The sequence below is a fragment of the Chionomys nivalis genome, chromosome 3 (assembly GCF_950005125.1).
Source record: "Chionomys nivalis chromosome 3, mChiNiv1.1, whole genome shotgun sequence".
NCBI classification, from domain to species: Eukaryota; Metazoa; Chordata; class Mammalia; order Rodentia; family Cricetidae; genus Chionomys; species Chionomys nivalis.
In genome coordinates this window covers 52,418,707-52,442,968 of record NC_080088.1, presented here as the reverse complement: position 1 = coordinate 52,442,968, position 24,262 = coordinate 52,418,707, and the positions used below count along the sequence as shown (strand labels likewise).

Genomic DNA, 24,262 nt, shown 5'->3' with positions numbered 1-24,262 from the left:
TTAGTGCTATGAACTTTCCTCTCAGCACTGCTTTCATGTGTCCCATAGGTTTGAGTATGTTGTCTCTTTATTTTCATTAAATTCAAGGAAGACTTTAATTTCTTTCTTAATTTCTTCCTTGACCCAGGTGTGGTTCAGTAGTTGACTGTTCAGTTTCCATGCGTTTGTTGGCTTTTTGGGGGTAGCATTGTTGTTGCATTCTAACTTTAGTCCGTGGTGATCTGATAAGACACAGGTGGACACTGATTTTTTTTGTATCTATGGAGGTTTCCTTTGTTTCCGAGTACGTGGTCAATTTTCGAGAAGGTTCCATGAGCTGCAGAGAAGAAGGTATATTCTTTCCTATTTGGACAGAGTGAGTGTTCTATAGATGTCTGTTAAGTCCATTTGCTTCATTACTTCCAATAATTCTCTTAATTCTCTATTTGGCTTCTGTCTGATTGACCTGTCCATTGGAGAGAGAGGTGTGTTGAAGTTTCCTACTACTAGTGTGTGTGGTTTGATGTCTGCCTTGAGTTCTAGCAATATTTCTTTTACATAAGTGGGTGATTTTATATTAGGGGCATAGATATTCAGGATTGAGACTTCATCCTGATGGATTGTTCCTGTTATGAGTATAAAGTGTCCATCTCGATCTCTTCTGATTGATTTTAGTTTGAAGTCAGTTTTGTTAGAAATTAGTATGGCCACACCTGCTTTTGTCTTAGGACCATTTGCTTGAAACACCTTTTCCCAACCCTTTACTCTGAGTAGATGCCTGTCTTTGTGGTTGAGATGTGTTTCTTGCAAACAGCAGAATGTTGAATCCTGTTTTTGTATCCAATCTCTTAGTCTGTGCCTTTTATAGGTGAATTGAGACCATTAATATTAAGTGATATTAATGACCAGTGGTTATTTACTCTGGTTATTCTTATTGCTTTTGGTAGTAGAGTTTGTGTGTCTCCCTTCTTTGAGTTGCTCTGGTGAAGGGTCGCTAGATGCCTGAGTTATTGTAGGCAGTGTTGGCAATGTTGGATTCCTTGGGTTTGATTTTCCTTCTATTACTGGATTTGTGGCTACGTATTGTTTAAATTTGTTCTTATCCTGGAATGTCTTGTTTTCTCCATTGATAGTGAACGATAGCTTGGCTGGGTATAGTAGTTTGGGTTTGCATCCATGGTCTCTTAGTTTCTGCAGTACCTCTATCCAGGACCTTCTGGCTTTCATGGTTTCCATAGAGAAGTCAGGTGTAAGTCTGATCAGTTTACCTTTATAAGTTATTTGCCCTTTTTCCTTTGCAGCTCTTAATATTCTTTCTTTAATCTGTATATTTTGTGTTTTGATTATTATATGGCGAGGGGATGTTTTTCTTTGATCCAGTCTGTTTGGTGTTCTATATGATTCTTGAATATTCAAAGGAATATCTTTCTTTATGTTGGGAAAGTTTTCTTCCATAATTTTGTTAAAAATATTTTCTGGGCCTTTGAGCTGTGACTCTTCTCCTTCTTCTATTCCTATTATTCGTAGGTTTGGTCTTTTTATTGTGTCCCATATTTCCTCAATGTTTTGTGATGAGAATTTGTTGGCTTTGCTGTTTTCTTTGATCAGTGCATTTATTTTCTCTATGGTGTCCTCAGAATCTGAGAGTCTTTCTTCTATCTCTTGTATTCTATTGATTATGCTTGTTTCTGTAGACTCTGCTCGTTGACCTAGACTTTCCATATCCAGCTGGTCCTCAGTTTGTGTTTTCTTCCTTGCTTTCATTTCAGTTTTCAATTCTTGAACTGTTTCCATTACCTGTTTGATAGTTTTTTCTTGGTTTCCCAGGGTATCATGTACGTATTTACTCATTTCTTCAAACTTTTTGTTATACTTCTCATCCATTTCTATAAGGGCGTTTTTTACATGTTGTTTAAGGGACTCTATTGCTTTCATAAAGTCAATTTTTTCCCCTTCTTCTGTGTTAGTGTGTTCAAGTCCTTCTGTTGTAAGATCATTGGGTTCTGGTGTTTTCATGTTGTTTTTCAGATTGTTGGGTGAATTCTTGCCTTGGCGCCTGCCCATCTCCTCCTATCGATGCTATCTAATGGGTCTTTTAAAACCGGATCAGGTTTCCCTGCTGGCCAGGGGCTTACAAAATGCCCTCACTCCGTTTGCGGGGCAAGATCCCTCTCACCACTCAGAAAGGTCTTCAGGAACAGGACATGGCTCCCCGTTTGCCAGGGACCTCACCAACAAAAGGCCTACCTCTTTGATTTAATTGTAGTGGGGCGATCTGCTCTCAGAGTTGCGCTCCAGTCCCCTCCGCTTGGCGTCTGCGCCTCACCGGTCCCCACCACTTGGCTGTCTGTGCTGCGCCGGTCCCCACCGCTTGACTGTCTGCCTCCAGGTTCTTTCAAAATTACAGGAAGATTCTAGCCTACGTCCATCCTGAATGGGAGCTTCATCGTGTCTGCTCTGGAGCACAGCGGCATGGCGTCTGTCCCCCACCATGTCTATTTCTCACTAGGATTAACTATATTAACTATAATAACTTTAAATCTCAGAAGCTTACATGGCAAGTTTTCCCACCAAAGTTTTCTCTTTGTTTTCTTTTTTTTTACATTCTCAGGAATGTCTTCTCTATTTTGGTTTTTTACCAATTCACATAAATTTTTATATCAGCTTGTTAAATTTCACTGAAGCCACTGTTGAAATTCTACTAATTTGAAAGATGAACTTGAGTCTTTCTACCTTCACATTAAAGTCTTCTATTTATGCAAATCTTCAATCTTTTGATTAAAAATGTAAAATGTTTCCACAGGCTGGTCTATGTTTGTTATTTTGTTACTAGAAAATTCTGCCTATCTTGTTGCTTTTATAAATACCACCTGGTGCTTTCTATTTCTTTCTTATAGTTTACTGTGAGACTTGCAGCATAATGTTAAGTAAACATGCTAATGATGAGCAATCATTCTAGTTTTAAATACCATGTGACTATGAATGCAACAGAATAGGAAGCGTAGGCTTGCTCCTCATCCTGAGTAGAAATCCCAATCTGGATTAAAAATATTTCTGCTCCTTTATTCTAGGTAGCTTTTTAAGATTATATTTCCCCCTAAAATGTATTTACATATTTAATCTCTGTGTGTGAACATACATAAGCAAACACACACACACACACACACTGTATGTCAGCCTGCATGCATATAACACATGAAGAAGACAGCTTGCTGAATTCAGTCTTTATTTCCAGGGAGAATTGTGAGTTCCCTGGTAAAACTCAGTTTGTCATACTTGGTAGCAAACACCCTTACCCACTGAGCCATCTCATAGTGCCCTTTTATAAGAGTTTATGGTGACTGAACATTGACTTTTGTAAAAGGCTCTGTTTCATTTATTGCAATCAGATAAAAATTTTCACCATCAATTTAATGTATGTGTATGAAGTGTGTATAATAGGGAGGCATACATGTTTCTGGTTTCACATGTGTGTGAAGGCCAAAGGTTGACCTTTGATGTCTTCCACTATCACTTTCCATGATTCATGTTTACTTTGCACAGTTCTCTTCAAACATAAGTTTTTATTTATCTATATAATAGCCCAAGAGAATTATTCATAGCTGTGTAACAATTACTTGTTTGGTTTTGTAAGCAATGCCAAGCAGTTTTCTGGAGTGGCTATGCCAATTTATATTCCCATTAAGGATGTATGAATCCCAATTTCTTTGTCGCACCATCATTTGGTGCTATTTTGCATTTACCTGTTCAAACTAGGCATGTGACCACATGTATAGTGGTCTTGAATTACATTTTCATGGTGGATACTTATATTGAATTCATTTTCATGTAGAATTATTTTTATGTGCCCATTTGCTGTATGTGCACCCATCTTGGCTTAATATATCATTTTTGGATAGAGAATGCATCAACTAGTAAGCTGATAAGAACAGTTAGTGCACTTGATCATAGCTAGAATGCTGAGAAACCATCTTATCTTGTGTAGTTAACCAGGGTTTCCTACTTGAGTGAAGAGTCCACTGACTTAGCTAGTAGCTACCTCTGTTGTTTCTCCTCCTGAGAGAATGCTGGTTTTAGTCATACTGAAATGCCTGTCCAATATTTACATGGGTACTGGGATCCAGTGCGTGGTCTTCATGATTACATAGTAAGTGCTTTACCTACTGAGCCATCTTCTCAGCTCCATCTTGAATCTTCTAATGAAGTGGATTACAATTGTGTTGTTATGAAAGAATAGACATATTGATCAATGACACAGAACAGAGATCTCTTCAAAATGTATAAAATACAATACTTATAATAGATAACCAGGGAATAATAAATGTAGGAGGAGTAAGCAAGATTTCCATCATAAATCAGCCATTTATCATTTGCATAGTAAAGGCAAGGCATTTATTGCTTTACAAAAGCATGCAGAAATAAGATAGGAAATCATATTCTTAAGGGTAGAAAATTCATGACAGATAGAATGTAGCTTTTGTGTGCATTTCCACACATGGCTGCATTCAGTTGTGTGTGTGTGTGTATGTGTGTGATCACTAAATCTGGCTTTTTCATAGATGCTTCATCTATTTTTGCATCTATGTTCACACCTGGCATTGGAGTTCTCTCCACTGCATAAACAATTTAAACTTTTAACTACTGCATAACCAAGTACTTTCAAACACAGAGGCTTAAAGCAGCAATCTTTTTTTTTTTCTTTTAATCATGCTTCCCAGGTTTGTGAGTTGGACTTTTGAGTAGCGTTTCCCTGGGAAAGTTTTCAGTTCTGTGTGGTATTAGCTGAGATCAAGGAGTAGCATTCAGCTAGTGAATGGACTGGGCTGAAGTCCAAGACAAATTCAAATAAAAATATGTCTTGGCGGGAAGGCTGGAATGCTAGGCTCATTTGGGCCCCTCATCTCCATACAGTTCCAGGACTTCGCCACATGAACTGCACAACAGGGAAGTCTTATTTTTCACATAATAACTCCAACATCTAAGAAACCAATGAATACCCACCCTTCCTTTTAAAAGCCAGTTCCCGAATTTCTGTAGCATCACTGCCATCACACTTTAATGAGATAGATAGATAGATAGATAGATAGATAGATAGATAGATAGATAGATAGATAGATAGATAGATGATAGATAGAAGCCTTGGTAATGAAAATTGTAGAGGAAAAGAAATTCACCTCTTGTTGGAAATAATACCAAACAATTCACATTCCATATCTACCATAATATCTATTTATAATTTTATTTTCAGGAGCAGACTACCCTGATGACATAAGCTTGGATTATTTTCTCTTTTTCTGCCTTCAAGAAAACATTTAGAATGGTTTTACTATCCTACTTCTTAAGTTCTTGGTAGCAGTTCCTTCTAAAACTCTCAGTATCTAATCTTTTCTTTGTGAAGACGTTGATTTCAAGACTACTCCGGCTTCCCATGTCTTCCTAAGTTGATTTTGGTAAATATTTTTTCCAAAAATTCATTCTTTGTGTCTATATTTTCAATATATTGGCCAAATTGTTACTGTTCTTTTTATGTACTCCAATAGTTATGTCAACTTTATTATTAAAACACATACTGGTCATGATTTATCAGTGACACTAAAATCCTTTGACTTTCAAAATTTCAGAAACTAAAATAGTTACTCATTTCTATTGCATATGTGAGCTTTTTCCTCATTTTCTGTTTTATCCTTTCTATTTGTTTCTCTTCATCTTATGTTTAGTTCAATTTTTTTTTGTTTTATGCCTTTTGTGACATACATAACATATCCCCATTCTTTTATTATTTTATTTATATTTATATTGAGAAAGGGTCTCACTGCATAACCCTGACTAGCCTTGAATTCAAAGAGATGCTCCTGTCTCTGGCTCCCAAGCATTGGTATGAATACCACATACCATGCTCTTTATACTTTCTGAACTGCAGAGGCCCAAAACTGTGAGCCTATTCCACCTTGTCTGAAGGTCAAAGAGTTTGAGTTTATTTTGCTCACTCCAAGTTGTTAACAAGAAGTGTAGTTACATACCCTGACCTACAGTGTGGTTACTTGGTGTTTTGGACAGTAAGATGGCCCATAGATTAGATCTGCTCCACCCTGACCAAAGGTCAGAGAATTCAGTCATACTTCTGCTCCTTCTTCTGTAATAGGAGGTTTGATTTAGAGAGTGGTTGCCTGTAGGGTACTTGGTCTAGGGTGGGCTCACTGCCCAAATAACAGAATGATTAACTTAGGATATAATTGCTTAATGTCTCAAGTATTGGGGCAAGCAATTGTCCTTTGTATGTTGTTAAAGCAGTCCTCCATTTGTATTGGGGTATAAAGTATATGGAAAATAAACACGGGTGAATTCTGATTCAGTATTCACTGAATTGCCCTTCCAGTCCTATCCTATGTCTCTGTGACTCTTTCTTGTCTTTGTTCCTTCTACTTAACTTCTCTAATCCTCATGTGCTTTCCCACTTGCAGCTAGGATGCAGCAGAAGTCATCCCAAAAAGGTGGCTCATGACACTGAACACACACTTTTGGATGATATATTGTAAGTCCTCATTCTATTCTTTTGAGGAATGGATACTGTCAATTTAAAAGTACTCTCTTATATAAATCTTTTATTCTCTGTTAAGTGCTTTCATATTTATAGACACTACGTGTTATGGTTTAAGTAAAAATGCTGTGGATCCCCAAGTGGTTGCAGAAGGCAGCAGGCCATGAGGCCACACCACAGGTCCCTGAAGTGGCGGCAGGCAGTGGGCAGCAGGTACCAAGAGCAGCCAGTCCTAGGTAGGGATGGCACAGTTCCCCAAGTGACTGCAGTGAGTCATGAGGGGCAGCAAGTCCCAGGCAAGGAGCTGCATGGTGGGTGAGAGACCTCGTTGGGGCAGCCAGTCACACAAGGAGAGACAGACGGATCTCCAAACGCAGCTGATCTGTCTCAGCAGGCGAGAGACAGACATAGGCACACCATGCAGAGTGAGGTTGGATATTTATTTAGTGGGTTATGGAGGGTAAAAGGGAGAAGGGGAGAAGAGCAGAGAGAGGCAGAGAGAGAGAGAGAAATGAGGGGGGAGGAGGAGCCACATCAGCAGCTACCTCTCTGGGAAAGAGACAGAAAAGGGAGGGACTCAGACTGGAAGCAGAAGATCAGCTTGTCTTGGCAGTTAGAGGATGGCGGGGTGGGGGTTGGGGAGGTGGTGGCTTGTCTCTTAAAGGGACAGGACAAATCATTATGCTATGGTATATTATTTTCAAAACAATCTAATATTCTATCACCTAGAATTAATATTGGGTTGGATCATGCAGTGGTCAAGTATCAGTTTTTGTCTTTATAACTATCTATCTGACCCAGAAGCATTTATTAAAATATCTTTGTTTCCATTGCACTATAATTTCCTTCTTTAGCATAAATCAAGTAGACTCATATGCAGAGTTTGTTGTTTGTGGGTATTATTCTTTTACATAGATCTTTTGACCCATTCTTGTGATAACACTATAATTATTGTAATAATTATAATGTTATAAAAATATGAATAACAGTTAGAGCAAGTTTTTTTCTGCTAAGAAAATTGATTGTTCTTGGACCTTAACTTGCTGTGATAAATACCAATATTCTAGTTTCTAGTGATCCTGTCAATTTATACATAGAATCAGGCCATTTCATTAAAATTATGCTCAATCTAGTAGATCATCTGAGGAGAACTGACATTTAGAATAAATAACTCGTTCAGTGTGTGAATATAGTGTCTGCTTGTCTTTTGGGGTCTTTTCATTTTTCTTGCAGTTTTTTGGAAATTGTTTTCTGAATAGTTATGCACTGCTTTGGTCAGTTTGCTATTCTTTGATTATAAATATTATTTTATTGTTCTAACTCAGTGCTAATGTATACAGAAATATAATACATGCAGAAACTTGGTAAAAATGATTCATGAAGTTTAAAATCTACCAAAAACACAGAACTTTTAAGTACACGATTATGCTATGGTATGTTATATATGAATAACTTTTCCTTCTACTTAAATTCTTGTTTCCTTTTGATTTATTGTACTGGATAAGATCTATTGTAAGACGGTGTCTTGGAGTAATGATAGCTAATTCAATATTGTTATATGTTATCAAATATTGTTCTGAATCTATTGCATTGAGCAGATCATTTTCACCTTTATGCTATCAATATGGACTATAGATTTTATAATCTAAAACAAAGATTTCTGGAAAAAATCATACTAAATCAGTATTTCATACTATATATAATATAATATATAAGTATATATATACATATATATGTGTTCTTTGATTCTGATGTTCTTTATAATTTGTTCTATCATGGCCATATGTGAATTTGACCTGTAATTTTTTATTTGTTAATATCCATCATATAATTTTGTTATGCACTAATGTGAGCTTGGACAAGTTCTTCCTATTTTATTCTCTGTAGGAAAATTAGCATTTTTCAGATATCCTATTTCAAGTATATTTAAAATTTCTGTTTCTTTTGTCAATTTTAATGCATTTTTCTAGAACTTTGTTTCTCAAATATATTGGCTGAAGTTTGAATGTGAGGTCTACATAAACGTTACTTTTTCATTTCTTATAGATATTTCTGCATTCTCCATATTTTTTCTTGATAAGTCTCATAAGGAGTTTATCAATTTTATTATCATTTTCAAAACACTACTTTTTTGGTTTTATTGATTTTAACCCATATTTTTGGAAAGAGAGGTCAAAGTGTATATCTATATTTTTATAATTTCTTGGTAAAGTAAAGAAATTTTTTATTACAATCCAATCCAAAATCCTGAGAATGAGGCAGGTCATCAGAACAATCAAATGGAAAAGAAAATTAAGAGGACCAAATGTGATGAGACATGATGTAGACCAGCCTCAGTGAAAGTCATACATTCCAGGGTAGGAGCATGAGGATTAGAATTATTAAGCAAAAGTAACAGAGATGTGAGAGGAATAAAAGACAGAAGCACAGAACAGGTTCAGGAGGGACATTCAGTGAATGCTGAATCCTGAATCCTTTATTTTCCACATGCATATAAACTTCATTCCAAAGGGGAGGGGGGAGTCAACAGACTTTATTAATTTGATACTAAGAAATTGACTAGAATTCTCCGACCTTTGGTCCAGGTAGAACAAAGTTACCCAAAATACTAATTAACCACACCCTAGGTCAAAATCTCTTGTTTGTAGCCATATCTGTTGTCAACAACTCTGAAAGAGCTAAAATAAGCTCAAACTCCTGACCACCAGTCAAGGTGGGACAGGTTCACATCTGTGGGCCCTCACAGAGACTCCTTTACTACCAGCCATTGGGATGCAAAGCCAGGTGGACCTTTGTGAGTCTGATACTAGCCTGGCCTACACAGCAAAACCTTGTATGGTGGTTTGAATGAAAATGGCCCCCACAGCCTCATATATCTTAATGTTTGGCTCCTAGTTGGTGGACCATTTAGAAAAAATTACAAGGTTATGAGAGTGACTTTGTTGGAGGAGTTTCAAAGCCCAGCTTTATTTCTGCCATGTGCTTGTAGATCAGATATAAACTCAGCTACTGCTTCAATGTCATGTCTGACTGCCTGTTGCTATAATTCCTATCATGCTGATTATGAAGTAACTCTCTGAAATTATAAGGAAGCCTCCAATTAAATGCTTTCTGTTGTAAGCTGCCTTGGTCATGGTGTCTCTTCACAGGAATAGAACGGTAATTAAGATATCTGATCACAAAGGGAGGAGGAGGAAAAACGGAGGGGAAAGAAAAGAAGGAAGGGAGGGAGGGAGAGAGGGAGAAAGGGAGGGAGGAAATGAACGAGAAAGAGAGAGGGAGGAAGGAAGGAAATGAAAGAGAAAGAGAGGGAGGGAGGAAATGAACAAGAGAGATGGAGGGAGGGAGGAAATGAAAGAGAGGGAGGGAGGGAGGGAGGGAGGGAGGGAGGGAGGGAGGGAGGGAGGGAGAAAATGAAAGAGAGAGAGGGAGGGAGGGAGAGAGAAAATGAAAGAGAGCCGGGCGGTGGTGGCGCACGCCTTTAATCCCAGCACTTGGGAGGGAGAGGCAGGCGGATCTCTGTGAGTTCGAGACCAGCCTGGTCTACAAGAGCTAGTTCCAGGCTCCAAACCACAGAGAAACCCTGTCTCGAAAAACAAAAAAAAAAAAAAGAAAGAAAATGAAAGAGAGAGAGGGAGGGAGGGAGAAAGGGAGGATGGGAATAAGGAAGGGAGGAAGAAAAGAAGGAATGAAATGAAAGAGAAAGAAAAAAGATAGAGGGAGGAAGGAAGTAAAGAAGAGAAGGAGGTAGGAAGTGAAAGAAAAGGAAGGAAGGAAGGAAGGAAGGAAGGAAGGAAGGAAGGAAGGAAGGAAGGAAGGAAGGAAGGAAGGAAGGAAGCTGGGAAACATAATAGGAAGGAATATTTCAGCTGGGAGGGACCTAGGTGGAAGACTAGAACATTACCAATGGCTGGGCGCGATGGTGGCGCACGCCTTTAATCCCAGCACTCGGGAGGCAGAGGCAGGCGGATCTCTGTGAGTTCGAGACCAACCTGGTCTACAGAGCTAGTTCCAGGACAGGCTCCAAAGCCACAGAGAAACCCTGTCTCGAAAATCCAAAACAACAACAACAACAACAACAAAAGAACATTACCAATGAAAATGTGAGTTTGATATCTAGCAATCGACCTGAGAAGAGAGCAGCCTAACCACTTTTTCTGTAGAATATGTAGAGTAAGAAGTGATGCATCCCAGGTAGAAATCTCATTGGAGGGTGGAAGGCAGTCGAGAAAGAAGAAGTCAGGAATAGACACCACAGCCCCATGCAGAGGTGACTGGAGTATCTTTCAGTAGTGGTCTTGAGCCAAACACCTACCAACTCATCTTTCTTTGATGACTTTGGCCTCACAACTAATTCTGCTGACTTCTCGTAAGCATGTCCCCATATTTACATGTGAGCAACTCGGCTGTGATACACCTACATGGGATTTTGTTTTTATTTACCCTTTTGCGGTGTCATAGAGTACTTTGGAGCTATGGTTTTGTTTTTAATTCAGTCTTAACAATTGTAAGTCAGTTTCACTTCCAATACATTTCTGACCCCTTTTACTTCTACTTTCTTCTCCAGGAATTGTAAGCATGTAAGTGGTACGTGAGTCTCTTACTGTTCCTTAGTTGTTCAGTCCATTTTCCATCTTTAAATGGAATTTTCCCCTAAACTGTTTTCTGATAAATTAATCCCCTCTTCTGCTGTGCATAAGCACGGCAAACTCACCACCGAGTTTTCAACTCCAGATTATGGTTTGCTTGTAAAGCTCCAGCCTCTCCACTCATTCTCTGCTGAAAAACCTAGAACAAAGCACAGTTACGCGAGGAGATGTTTGTCTCATGCCTCAAGTTTTGAATCCCCTGTGGACCTCTCCCATTATGCACTGTTTCTTTTGGATTTTTGTATCATCTCATTCATTTTATGTGTTTTTGTTTTTTTTCTTAACGGAGTGCCAGCTATTATGTCTAAAACATTTTCTAATTTACACTCGGTGTTCTGTTATCCTGCCCAGGATGTAATTTCTATCAACTAGTTAGGAGTCCTAAATCTGCAATCCCCTTCGTTTTTTGAGGTTGAGATGACTTGAAGCTCATTTAAGTTATGGAAGCGCTGCCTTCCATTTCCGGTTCTCTCTACTCCTTGCGTCAGCTGTGTAGGGTAGACATCAAAAGCATGGGGACCCTACTACTTCTTGTCTTTGTTAAAAAGGTAATTTGTTTACATTTATTTTATATGCATTGGTGTAAAGGTGTCAAAGCCCTGAAACTGGAGTTACAGACAGTTGTAAGCTGCCATGTGGGTACTAGGAATTGAGCCCAGGTCCTCTGGAAGAGAAGCCAGTACTCTTAACCACTAAGTCATCTCTCCAGCCCCTACTTCTTGTCTTTTTTGTTAGGCCCTTTTCTGCCATATTTTGGGGGAAATTGAACCTAAATTAAACATGACATCAAGTAAAGAAGGGTTAACTTTGTTTCTTCTAAGACTCAACGAGGTCTACTGGCCCACCCTAGCCCAAGACCCTAGCTTAATCCAGGAATCTTGGATCATTCATTCAGTTTTGGTGGATGCTATGGCTTGGTCTCCTTCTCTCTGACATGGTTTTACACAGTAGTGCTGTCCACTGCTCATGGCTCTACTATTACATCACAGAATTTGGTTTATGTTTTCTTAATTCTGGGTTGGATTGCTGGAAAGTTTCTTTCTTCTTGTGAGCTTAGAGACCAAAGAAAGCCTTCCTACTGCAGGATTTATGCACAATCTTGTCTTGTTCAATTATAGTGTTCTTGATTACCCTTTCACGAGTTTTTTTTTTTTTTAGTAACACACTTGAAATATTTAACATACAAAAGCAAAATTTAAGCTTAAAATTTTTATAGGGAAAAATATTAGTGAATAAAAGAACATACTTCCACTTCTGGAAATTATGCATTTTTGAAATGTTTTTCAAGATAAATAAAATAATTAATCTCTCTTCTTTTTTGTTATGTTCTATAGTTTTATTGATGACTAATAAGCCTCCAATGAGTCAGCATACCATCACATGCTCATATTGGGATGGGTAGGTAACCACAGCAATTATTTATTTAATACAAAGTTCTGGTGAGAGAGATGGGGGAGAGAGACAGAGGGAGAGAGAAAGAGAAAGAGTAGAGAGAGAGGGAGAGAGAGACTGATTTGCAAAATGCTAGCCATCCCAGGGCTTCTACTCATCAGTTGTGGAATCACCTGCACAAACCACCTACTGACTCAGGATGAACAGAGTTTTCAGTGGGTGTTGAAGGAAACCCAGACGGAAACCTATGGAACTAACTATGACTTTTTAAATTGAAGCAAATCATTTTGTTTCTCTTTGTTGTTTTGTTTGTTTCTTTGTTTTATTTTGTTTTGGTTTGGTTTGGTTGGTTGGTTTTTCGAGACAAGGTTTCTCTGTAGCTTTGGAGCCTTTCCTGGAACTAGTTCTTGTAGACCAGGTTGGCCTCAAACTCACAGAGATTTGCCTGTCTCTGCCTCTATAGTACTGGGATTAAAGGCACGCATCACCACCACCCGGCCATTTTGTTTCTTTTTAAGATACATAGCCAAAGAGTGGGAATATGTAGAAAGAGACATGGGAGGTATTCCAATGTCCTAGTAGTACTCTTCCAAATGGCTGCCTTCTCACTAGTGACGCTTGCTTTAACTCTGAAAACAGTACTACCGTGTCAGAGACTGTGAGGAAATTGTGCAGGACAGAGAGGGTTAAACCATAAAATCCCAAGAGATCAACCAGCAGCTTCAGTACCATTTCATCCCACTGCCAGCAGCATGGCTACATAGCTGTAACATAGATGAGCTTCTCAAGGGCCTTCCACATCTTTGCTGAAGTATGAGTACCTGCCTCATTTGATCATGGTTGATATTTTTTCAACCTGAAGTATTCAGAGTCTGGGAGGTCTATCAGGTTATCTCTTCTTGGCTATATTTTTCTTCTCCAGGATAAATACTGCCCTGGAGGTTCATCCTTCTGTCATGGTCCAAAATAAACCATATGAGTTCAGAGGGAACAAGATGGTGCCATCAAATCCCTCCCTCAGGGCTTGGAAAAATGCTGCAAAAGAGGAAGAGGAAAGAGTGTAAGAGCCACAGAGGATGAAGGATACCGCAGGGAATCAAGGCCTTCTAGACACAGCAGAGCTCGCACGCATGGGAATTCACAGAGACTGTGGCAGCATACACAGGACCTGCCAGGTCTGCGTAAGTTGGGGTTCTAGAGCTCAAAAAAAAAGAGACACACACTCCCATGCACAACCCAGAAACTATCTCCAATTGATAGCCACTTACTCAGGAAAAATTAATTTTCTCCCAGAGAGTCTCATTGGGGAAACTAACTACTCATGTGGCCAGGCTGCATGCCAAGAAGTACACAGCTAGTACAAAACAAACTCAAAAGCATCTTTGGATCTTTGTCTCGCAATGTTAATTCAGGGCACTCTTTTTCATCTTACAGGACCTTTGCATATATTATGGCTTCCAGTTCTGTGTTTCTTGTGGTAGTCCTGTATGTATCTGCACCTATACTTTTAAATAGAAATTTTTTAATTAAATTTAAATGATACATTTCGTGAGCTTTATCTTCAGCTCTTTTTCCTCTTTGTCTCTTTTGTCCTATTCTGATTTGTTTGGGCTGTATCTATTGTATTTTATTCTTTATTATTATTCCTTATATTTCTGTTTTTTATCCACTGACGGCAAGCGTGTGGAGCTAGATTTTAGGGTGGGGTGGGAAAGAACTGGGAGAAGTGAGGGGAGGAAAAATCAAAAGTAGAAAAAGATTCTACTTTCCATCAAGGTGGGGAGAGTTTGCGAGTTCAAGGTTAGGACAGTCGGACAGCCTAGTGAGATGGTGAGAACTCAAAACAAACAAGTGTTTCCTGATGACAATATACAGCTGCCATCCCAGCAGCTCTGGAGGGGGAGGCTGGAGGTTCAGTAGTTCAAGACCAGTTATATATAGCTATGTAATGGGATCAGAGCCACCCTAGGCTACAGAAAAGCCTATTTCAAAAAGATGTAGGAAGTTTATACTGAAATAGTTAATATTTAGAATAATAAATGCTTTAAATGTATAACTCTTTGAGAAAATGCAGCCATTCAGGTACCTAACCAGCTAGAATACCCTGCCACACCTACAACGGCCAAGGACCTCTACATTCATAATCACCTTTGGAAGCTATTTGCTTCTTCTTAATATTTAATACAATTTTAATTTAAACATATTATTTTAATGTGATGTTTAATAGGAATTTACTGGTCATTTAACTACTAGCAAGTACTGTGCTGGCTCAGCAAATCAAAAAAAAAACAAAGCAAAACAAAAACTATAAAGGAGGAGTTTTTTACCTCCAAATAAAGGCAAACAGTTCAACACAAGTAAAAGCAGGCTTGAAAGACACAGCTGAGATCAAGAACACAGACGCTGAGCAAGAAGACGCATCTGCAGACATCAAGGTGAAAAGATTTCCGCCACATTGCTAACAGAAAGGGTATAGACCTTTCTGTGTTTCTCCTAATCCACCCTAGCAAAAATAATAGATTACATGTATTGATTTCTGACTACCATATGGAATGGGCACCGTGTCGAATTCCCTAAATATCTTATTTAGTGTTCACAAAAACCCCTGAGGGTCAGGGCTTTTTAAATTCCATTTTCTAGATAAAAGGGATTAAGAGATTGACTTGAGCTCTTGCTGCTGGAAACGTGGCAGAACACAATCCTGAAAGTGTAACCGGAAGGACCAGACCAGACTGAATACTGCTCCCTGAGCATCTGAGTCGGCTGCGCGTTTGGTCCAGATGGAAAGTCATCTTGGATAAACTGAAGGCAATGGTCTCTGTCTGCTCTGGGAACTCTTACTTTCTAAGTGTGAGCCCACTGTCTTTATTTTAAAACTTCCTCAAAGGCCTCCGAGCTCCTTCATTTCATAGACAAGATAGACTTAGTATTCTCATCATTCTTAACATGTAATTTTCACACATAATAAATGTTAATGTGGTTCTTGTGACATGGGCTGCACATGCACTTAACTTAGGACACCCAAAACACATGTACTGGACTCCAACTGTGGCACAGCAATAATCTGGATTTTCTGGTGAATGCAGGAGTTCAGAGCATAGTCCCTGCTCGAAAGTATAGTTAAACTGTGGAGAGATGAAAAAAAAACACACAAAAGGCAAATAGTTCAAGAGTTATTCTACACACAAAATTAAAAACAAAGTTTACTGCAGGATTTTGTTGATGACTTGTTAGCTTGCAGTAGAGAAATGAAATTTTGTAGTTTTGTCTGTTTGGGGGTTTTGGTTTTTCAAGACAGGGTTTCTCTGTATAGCCTGGCCGTTCTAGAACTCTCTCTGTAAACCAGGCTGTCCCCAAACTTAGAGTTCCACCTGTCTCTGCCTCCCAACTGCTGGGAATAAAAGCGTGCACCACCACCTCCCAGCAGTTCTGTAGCTTTGCTGCTTTTTTTTTTTAAAGTGTGAAATGAACCAGCAAGATGACTCAGAGAGCAAAGGGGTGTGCAGCCAAGACTGAGGGTCTGAATTCAATCCCAGACCCACTCAAGAGGGAGCTGAATCCTGTAAGTCAATCTCTGGCTCCCACTTGCATGCTTTGTCACAGGTGTGTGAGTGTGCATGCATGTGTGTGCACATGCACACACACTCATACATGCACTCAAAATAAGTAAAAATGTAATAAAAATGTTTCAAAACTAAATAGTACTAACACGAGCAGACGTCTTCAGTGCAGGATCCTCAGCATCTATCATGCCATTATGCATTGAGTCCCAAAGAATTTCACAGGTAGCTTTCAAAATTGTCATGAAAAGTTCTAGTCTAAATGCTACCACAAAAATTCACATATTGAGATCATACACCTCAACGTGATGATATCAGAAAGTAGGCCCTATGAACTTTGCTGGGACAGGAGAATTATGCCCATAGATTAACGGTCTCCTAAATTGACCAAAGCAAACTCATCAACTTCTTTCCTCTTTTCAGGGTGGATAACTCAAGACACAGGTACCTTTCTGTGAAGCAGGACATGGCCCTGACCAAGCAATACAACCTGGAGTCTTGAACTTGCGTGGCTCAACTACGAGAAATAAATTTCTATTGTTGATATCAGGTCTGGGTTATTTTATAATAGCAGCTCCAACAAATTCAGACAAAAAGGAACAGGAGGTTTGTACGACTGCATTGTATCTCTCTATGTGTGTACCTGAGTACATGTGTGTTGCATGCTTCTGCAGGAGAATGCACACATATATACACATGTGTGTATACATATATATTGTGTGTGTATGTGTGTGTTGTTGACTGAGGTTTCTATCCTGTCCTGCCATCATTCAGTCCCAAAGAAATCACACAGAGGTCTCCATGAATTAACTTCCTGCCTGGTCGTCCCACCTGTCCTGGCTACTTGCCAATCAGAGTTTTATTAAAAATAATACAAGTGACAGGATAAAAGACCATTGTCCCACAGCTGTGTGTGTGTGTGTGTGTGTGTGTGTGATGGTACACACAGAGACCAAAGATCAGCCTTCGATATCATGCTGTTCCTTAATCATCTACTTGGATGTTTTTGTTTTTGTTTGGTTTGAGACAGGGTCTCTCATTGGCCTAGAAATCATTCATTAGGCTACGCTGAATAGTCAGTGACCTCAGAAACCCACCTGCCTCTACTTTCTCAGCAATGGGGTTGTACGTCTCTGTAACTGCGAATGACTTTTTTACAGTGGGCACTAGGGTTCAAACTTGTGTCATCAAGTTTGCATGAAAAGTACTTTAATGATTAAGATTATCTCCCCAGCCTGTTTTAAATTTTAAAATTTTAACTACTTAATTGATTAACTTATAGACAGTACCCTGAACTGTCCTCAAACTTGAGATCTTCCTGCCTGTATCTTCCAAGTATGGGGTCACATATGTAACCCACTACACTCAATCTAAGACTGCATTTCTTGGGGTGGAAGTAGGCTGTTTTGTAGAAAAACCAAGAACTCTAAATACATAACACATGAAACAAACTCTGTGCTGGCTGGTTCTATGTCAACTCGACCCAAGGGGAGTCATCAGAGAAGAGACATCCTCCACTAAGAAAATGGTTTCAAAAGATCAAGCTGTAGGTAAATCTATAGGGCATTGTCTTAGTTAGGGTTTCTATCTCTGTGAAAGGACACCATGACCAAGGAAACTCTAATAGAGAAGAAACATTTAATGGGGTGACTTTCAGAGGTTCAGTCCACTATCATCAATGCAGGACATGGCAGCGTGCAGGCAAATATGGTGATGGAGCAGGAGCTGAGAATGGAGTAGGAACTACACCTTGATCTCGAAGGCAACGGGAAGTAGTCAGAAACACTGGGCAAGGCTTGAGCATACATGAGGCCTCAAAGCCCAATCCCACAGTGACATACTTCCTCCAACAAAGTCACATCTCCTAATAGTGCCACTCCTTATGAGCTTATGGGGGTAATTACATTCCATTTGCCACAGCAGACATCTTGATTAGTAGATCAAGCAGGGCCCAGTCCAATATGGGTGGTGCCATCCCTGACCTGGTAGTCCTGGATTCTGTAAGAAAGCAGGCCAAGCAAGTCCTGAGGAACAAGCCAGTAAGTAGAACTCATCCACGGCCTCAGCATCAACTCCAATTCCTGCCTTGGCTTCTCTCAGTGGACTATGATATGTAAGCTAAATAAACCCTCTTCGTCCCAAGTCACTTTTGGTCATGGTTTGTTACAGCAATAGTAGCTCTAAGACGAGGTCCATACCCCAGAGGCATGGATTATGTTCCTCATTAATGCCTTGGATGAGAATCAAGATACCGATTCAGAATTTCCTCAAAAGAGATTCTCATGATCACGTTTAGAGGAACTGATAAATGTTCAGAGACAAGTTTGTCATCATTAGATCCAGAGATGTCGATGTAGGAGTTGTAAGAGGCAAGAATATAAACACTGTGATCTGGAATGAATTGGCCTCAAGGAAAAGATGGTGCTGAGCCAATCTTTGAGATGTTAGAAACCCCTTTACTAATGCTCGTTTGTTTTAGCCTAGGTGAAATTATTTGTTTCACCAGTTTTTAAGTTGGGTTTCTAGCCAAAAGGAAGGAAAAGGTGTCAATAAAAGAAAAAAAAAAAAGCAGCTCGGCGGTGGTGGCGCATGCCTTTAATCCCAGCATTCAGGAGGTAGGTGAATTTCTCTGAATTCAAGGCCAGCCTGGTCTACAAGAGCTAGTTTCAGGACAGGCTCCAGAGCTACACAGAGAAGGAGTTATCCATCACAGCCTTGTGAGAAGCGCTGTAGGTATCTCTAGCATTTGAGAACTGGCGGGATGGAACTAATAGCTTCACACCAAATTTCCTCCCTTCCTTCCATGTGAGACTGTTCCAGGCAGTTGCCTGACGGCTGTTACACATTCTGAACAAGTGTCGTCCAAGTTAGAACCAGCAGCCTTCTCATTATGTTCAGGCTGTGACCCGACGTGCCTCAGACACCATCAAGAGAAGTCAGTAGAAGAGCTGATGTAAATAGTAAAGCTGTTTCTTGTGTTCCTCAGGCAGCAAATGCTTGTGCTTCCTACCTGCCATTGTGACCCCTGAACTCTCTATGAAAGTCTGTTGGTTACAACAAGAAAGACGATGTCCCTCTCCCTACTATATGAAAATAGTTTAGTATTTATAAATGAGTTCAACATTCTTGCTCTCCATTGTTCTCATGGAACAAGCCGTTGCAGGGCTCCTTAGAATGCGACAATTGGAATGTAGAGACTTTGCCGGCTCTGTGCGCTTTCTCTGACCAATGTGCCCATTTTTTACAGGAGATATTTCCAGTTATCTGAATCTACTCCCAGTTCTGTCTCAGTGCTGCTTTCTACAGAACGCCGCTGACACATCTGTGTTCAGTACAGATGCCAACACAAAGCTTTCTCTTTATGAATGAGTTTGTCTGCATTAACGTGCCATATACCTGATGTGGGATTTCTCTCTGTATGCTACGAATATGTTTTATTGCCATTGGTTAATTAAAAAACTGCTTTCAGTCAATGGCTTAACTGAATATAACCAGGCTGGAAAATATATTTAAAGAGAGTAGGTGGAGTCAAAGAAAGACACCATGTAGCCGCTACAGGAGACAGATGCCGGATGCCAGATGCTGGACAGAACCTAGGCTACAAGCACATGGTAATACACAGATTAATAGAGATGGATGAATTTAAGATATAAGAGCTAGCCAATAAGAAGTGTGAGCTAATAGGCCAAGCAGTGTTGTAATAATATAGTTTCTGTGTGACTATTTCAGGACTGGGCATCTGGGAAACAAATGAGCAGCCTCCGCCTATATATACCCACCAAGATTCTCCAAACATGTCCAGTCCTGTTTAGTCCCTCTTTAGACTCAAATTGAAACTTTCCTCAGTAAAAATTCTTAACATAGCTCTGTGTATTACAATAAAGACTGGGAGTCTATAATACATTCATGCAGCACTCATTTAAGGATCCAGATTCAGTGCTGGAAAGGTGGCTCAGCCATTACCAGCACCTGATACTCCTGCAGAGGACCCAGGTGAGAAGTCCAGCACTCACACGTCAGCCTACAACTGTCCAGAACTTCAATTCCAGGGATCCAGAACCCTCTTCCGGCCTTTAGAGACAGAAGACATGCAAGTGGCACACATACATGCATGCAAACAAAACACTCATACACATAAAAATAAAAGTTTTCTGAAAAACAGTAGAGGTTATCGTGCATAATTCATTTATATAACAGTAGAAGACTAATCTTTTTTAAACAAATGCAATTGTTTTTTCAAATGTATGTATTGTTATTTCTGGGGTGGGACACACCATGATGTATGTGTAGAGGTCAGAGGGACAACCCTTGGAAACTGGTTTTCTCCTTCTCCATGGGTTACAGAGATCACACTCAAGAATTCAAAAATCAAATTCAAATTCAATGTTCACATTCAAAAGTCGTCAGCTTTTAACTACTGAGCCATTTCCCTGGCTGGAAAACTAGCTTCAAACTCACACATATCTTGTAAATTGTAATATAGATCTAAGATGCTACTGACTACAACCAGGTTGGGGTTTTATTGTTGTTGGCTGGCTTCTTTGTTTGCATGTATGTATGGAGTCTCATAGAGCCCAAGATAACCCTGAATTCACTACAAAGTTAAGGATGACCCTGAACTTCTGATCCTCCTGTCTCCCACTCCAAAGTGCTAGGATTGTAGGCATCCACCACTGCTCCTAGTTAATGCAGTGCTGGGGACTGAACTCGGAGATTTATGGATGCTAGATAAGCACTCTACCAGCTGAGCTACAGTAGCCCCAGCCCTCAGACTGTTATTTTTATCACTATTAAGAAAAGTATCTATCTTTAATTCGTTTATGGGCACAATGCTAAACTGCGAGTATCTTGAGTCAGCGAAAAGCAGTATTAGGAGATGTGGGAATTTGTCTAGAGTCAGATTACTGGTACATTTCCAGGATCAGACTCTAATTCCTGGATGATTTTGCTTGCCATGTGATAATTCACAATTAAATAGGTAATATTTAATTTAAAATGTTAATAGCCAAATATTGGAGAACAATGAAGTGTTTTTTTAAAAACTTCAAATTAATAAGCATATAAAATTGGCTTACATTATAAAAGTAGTGTATAACAGAATTTTTGACATCTGGTAAATGGGGGGATTTTCAACTTTAGAAATCTGGATATTAGTTCTACCTTCAGAAAATAAGGCACGCCTTCTCTGATGCTAGAATTGGAAATATGATGTCACTGAGTCTAGGGCCCTCATATTTCTGAAGATGGCCATGAAACCCAACAAGTAAGATAGCATGACTGTTCAGTGAGGAGGACTCGGGGTCATGGGTCATCTTTTCTCCAGCATCTCAGACCCCCTCACATCTGTACACTGCTCTGCCGGGCAGTTCTTCCACTTCCTGTCTTTCAGGGGAATTGATTCCTTCCAGAGAAAATAATGGAGCAGAGCCAGAGCCTTCCATTCCTAAGTCCTGAGCTCTCCACACCATTTCAGCATGCCAGACTCCAGAGCATCCCACCTGAATTAGAGTAGACACACCCTCCTAACACTGCCTAGGGAGGGACCACTTCCCACACAAAGAAAACAAAGGGAGGAGGGAGAGAGACCGTGAGAGCAGAGAGATGAATTGTTCATAAACCTCAGTCCTGGTAGCAAATCCTTGGTCCCACTGGATTCTGGGAAATTTCAGACTATTAGAAAAAAGAGAGAATCACTATAAATGAGTTTAGATGGCACCTTGCTTTCTTTGAGACTCCGTGACCAGGAAAAACCAACAAAGCTATCTACAAGGGAGTTCCTGTGAAGTCAGACCATCCACTCCAATGTCCATCCTCTCTCCTCCACACCCATGGTTTGTGTCCATTCACTTAAACACGGAGAATTTGGCAAATCCATGGAAATACTGAAGAAATTAGGGGAAGTTATTGAATGCTTGGTTTTTCTGGAGCACAGGCAGAAGAGTAATTTTTGAGGTAGTCTTTGTCCATTTCTGTCACTTACCTTTTGTCCCACAAGCTCCATTTAGGCTAGTCTGTCAGCGTGATCCAGCTTCCACACTCCCGCTCCACCTACCCCTCTTTGAATGGGGTCAGTTGGTTCCACAGGACCGTGGGAGTGCCACCGAGAGGCCCAGCTGGTGGCTGACTCCTGGCTCACCTTCTTTCTTAGAGCACTATCAACAGTGTTGAAAGGAAACCCCATCACACTGACACATCAAGAAAGAGACCTTAGAGGATTGGCATCACTGACTGCAATGAAATTAAAAGGAGAAATTTGGGGAAAGGATGCAAGGAAGAGGGGAAAAAAAAGAACGAGGTCGCCAGGAGCAGACCGGTTTCTGCCTCTTACCCTTTCAATTGTTCTCTCTTGGACAGGAAAATGCCGGGTTACTAAATTCACTGGACTACAAAGACTGTTCTTCTATGTACAGCCCCCAGCACACTGCAGGCCTTAATTAAACGTTTATCAAACGCCTGTGGTGGGTCAGGCACTGAACTGCTTTTCAGATATTGTTTTCTTGTATAATTCAATCCATGTCTACAGTTTTGTAAGTACTATTATTCTTATATAAAGAAAAAGTAACAAGACATAGAAATTTTTGTGAAACCGGTGGAAGCATCCAGGAATGGCAAGTTTAGTTACAGTCCACTGCACTCTTCAAACCCAAGTAAGGGTAATTGTTTTGTGTTTGTGGAAGAAAGAAAAAGAAAACAAGACAAATCAAATCTGGATTTTGAAGTATCTAAAAATAAAAATTCAAAAGTATAAAGTTGCTGATAACTGTAGGGAATCCCACCAGAGTTACCACATATTAATGAGGAGTAGGGGGCCCTCCTCCTGGTTGTTTGTCTCCTTAATAAGAGAATTTCAAAACAACATTCAAATGGAATCTTATAGATGATTTTATTAGAGTTTAAATAAAAATCCCAGGGACAAACTGTAAATCTTGGCAGCTGCTTAAAGGAGTAAAACACCTAAGAGAAAAAGTCATGCCATTTGAGATATACTGACATGGAGGTCACCCACATAGTTGACAAGTAACCACATGGAGGGGAGACTTTAAAGTATGGCAAAGCACATACAGGGAGAAAAGAGAGATAGGAAGGCCTCACTGTTCTGAGTAATTCAGAAGAGCAGACAGACTTACAGAGCTGCCTGACTACAGACATTCAAGGGACTGAATTAGGACTGGGAATTCTGGGAAAGAAAAGCGCATTATCTCATCCAAGAACTAATTATTTCTCCTTCCTAGGGAGGTCCCCTAGCCAGGTGATTGATCCAGTCCAACCGGAATGTTAGGTTTCCAGGCATGCCAAAGATTCCATCCTCTTGACCCAAAGGAAACACAATAGTTTTTCTTTAATAGAAGGAAGATAAGCCATGACTGACTCTGCCACAGACGTGACTCAGCAGATGGAGCAGTGGACCCCAAAAGGGATGAGGAAACGTAGCAGATGTCGTCTCTGATAATAACGAGACTGAAAGAGCACAGAAGAAAAGTCAAAATTAAAAATTACTCAGCTACTTTTCCCACAAAGCCTCTCCTACCCTCCCCATGCTGGGAAATTAGGGTCAGGCCTAGGGTGAAAGCCAGAGGAGCCCCAGGGAAGCAGCCAACTCCCCATGGCTGTGTAAGATTCAGGTCTAAGAGTTAATAGATTTGCAACCACCGCTGCTAAGTTCTATTCATACCAAGTGTCTAGATTTTATGATAAAACATCGGTTATATCATGTATTTTGTTTCTTAGTACTTGGCTACTTAGCAATGACATCAGGAAATATAATTTTCCAGTTCTGATTGACCACTACATGGCTATTATAGGAACATTCAACATCTTCCCAAATCATCACCAAAGATCCCTACACCACCCTGCAATAGGCATCTCAGTTGCTCTATATCAGAGGCTGACAAAGAACTCCCAGGTTTGTGCCACTCTCCTGCTTCAAGCGTTTACTAGAAATGAGGCAAAAGACACTATACAAATATGTATTTACAGTCTATAGGTAGGTTGGCAGTTTGCATGGCAGAGAGAAAAACAAACCAAACAGGGCCCCTAAGTTTGTGGTCTACACTGCCTAGAAGGTTCAGTAGTAACAGTTCCTGTCTAAACCATAGCTACTCAGAATAATTCTTCCACCTGACATTCCCAAACCACTGATATCC

At 39.9% G+C, this 24,262-nt stretch overlaps 1 pseudogene; it reads right to left on the bottom strand.

The window, feature by feature from the left end:
• Positions 1-3,835: 3,835 nt before the first annotated feature.
• LOC130872334 (U2 spliceosomal RNA) lies at positions 3,836-3,950 on the bottom strand (annotated as a pseudogene).
• Positions 3,951-24,262: the final 20,312 nt, after the last annotated feature.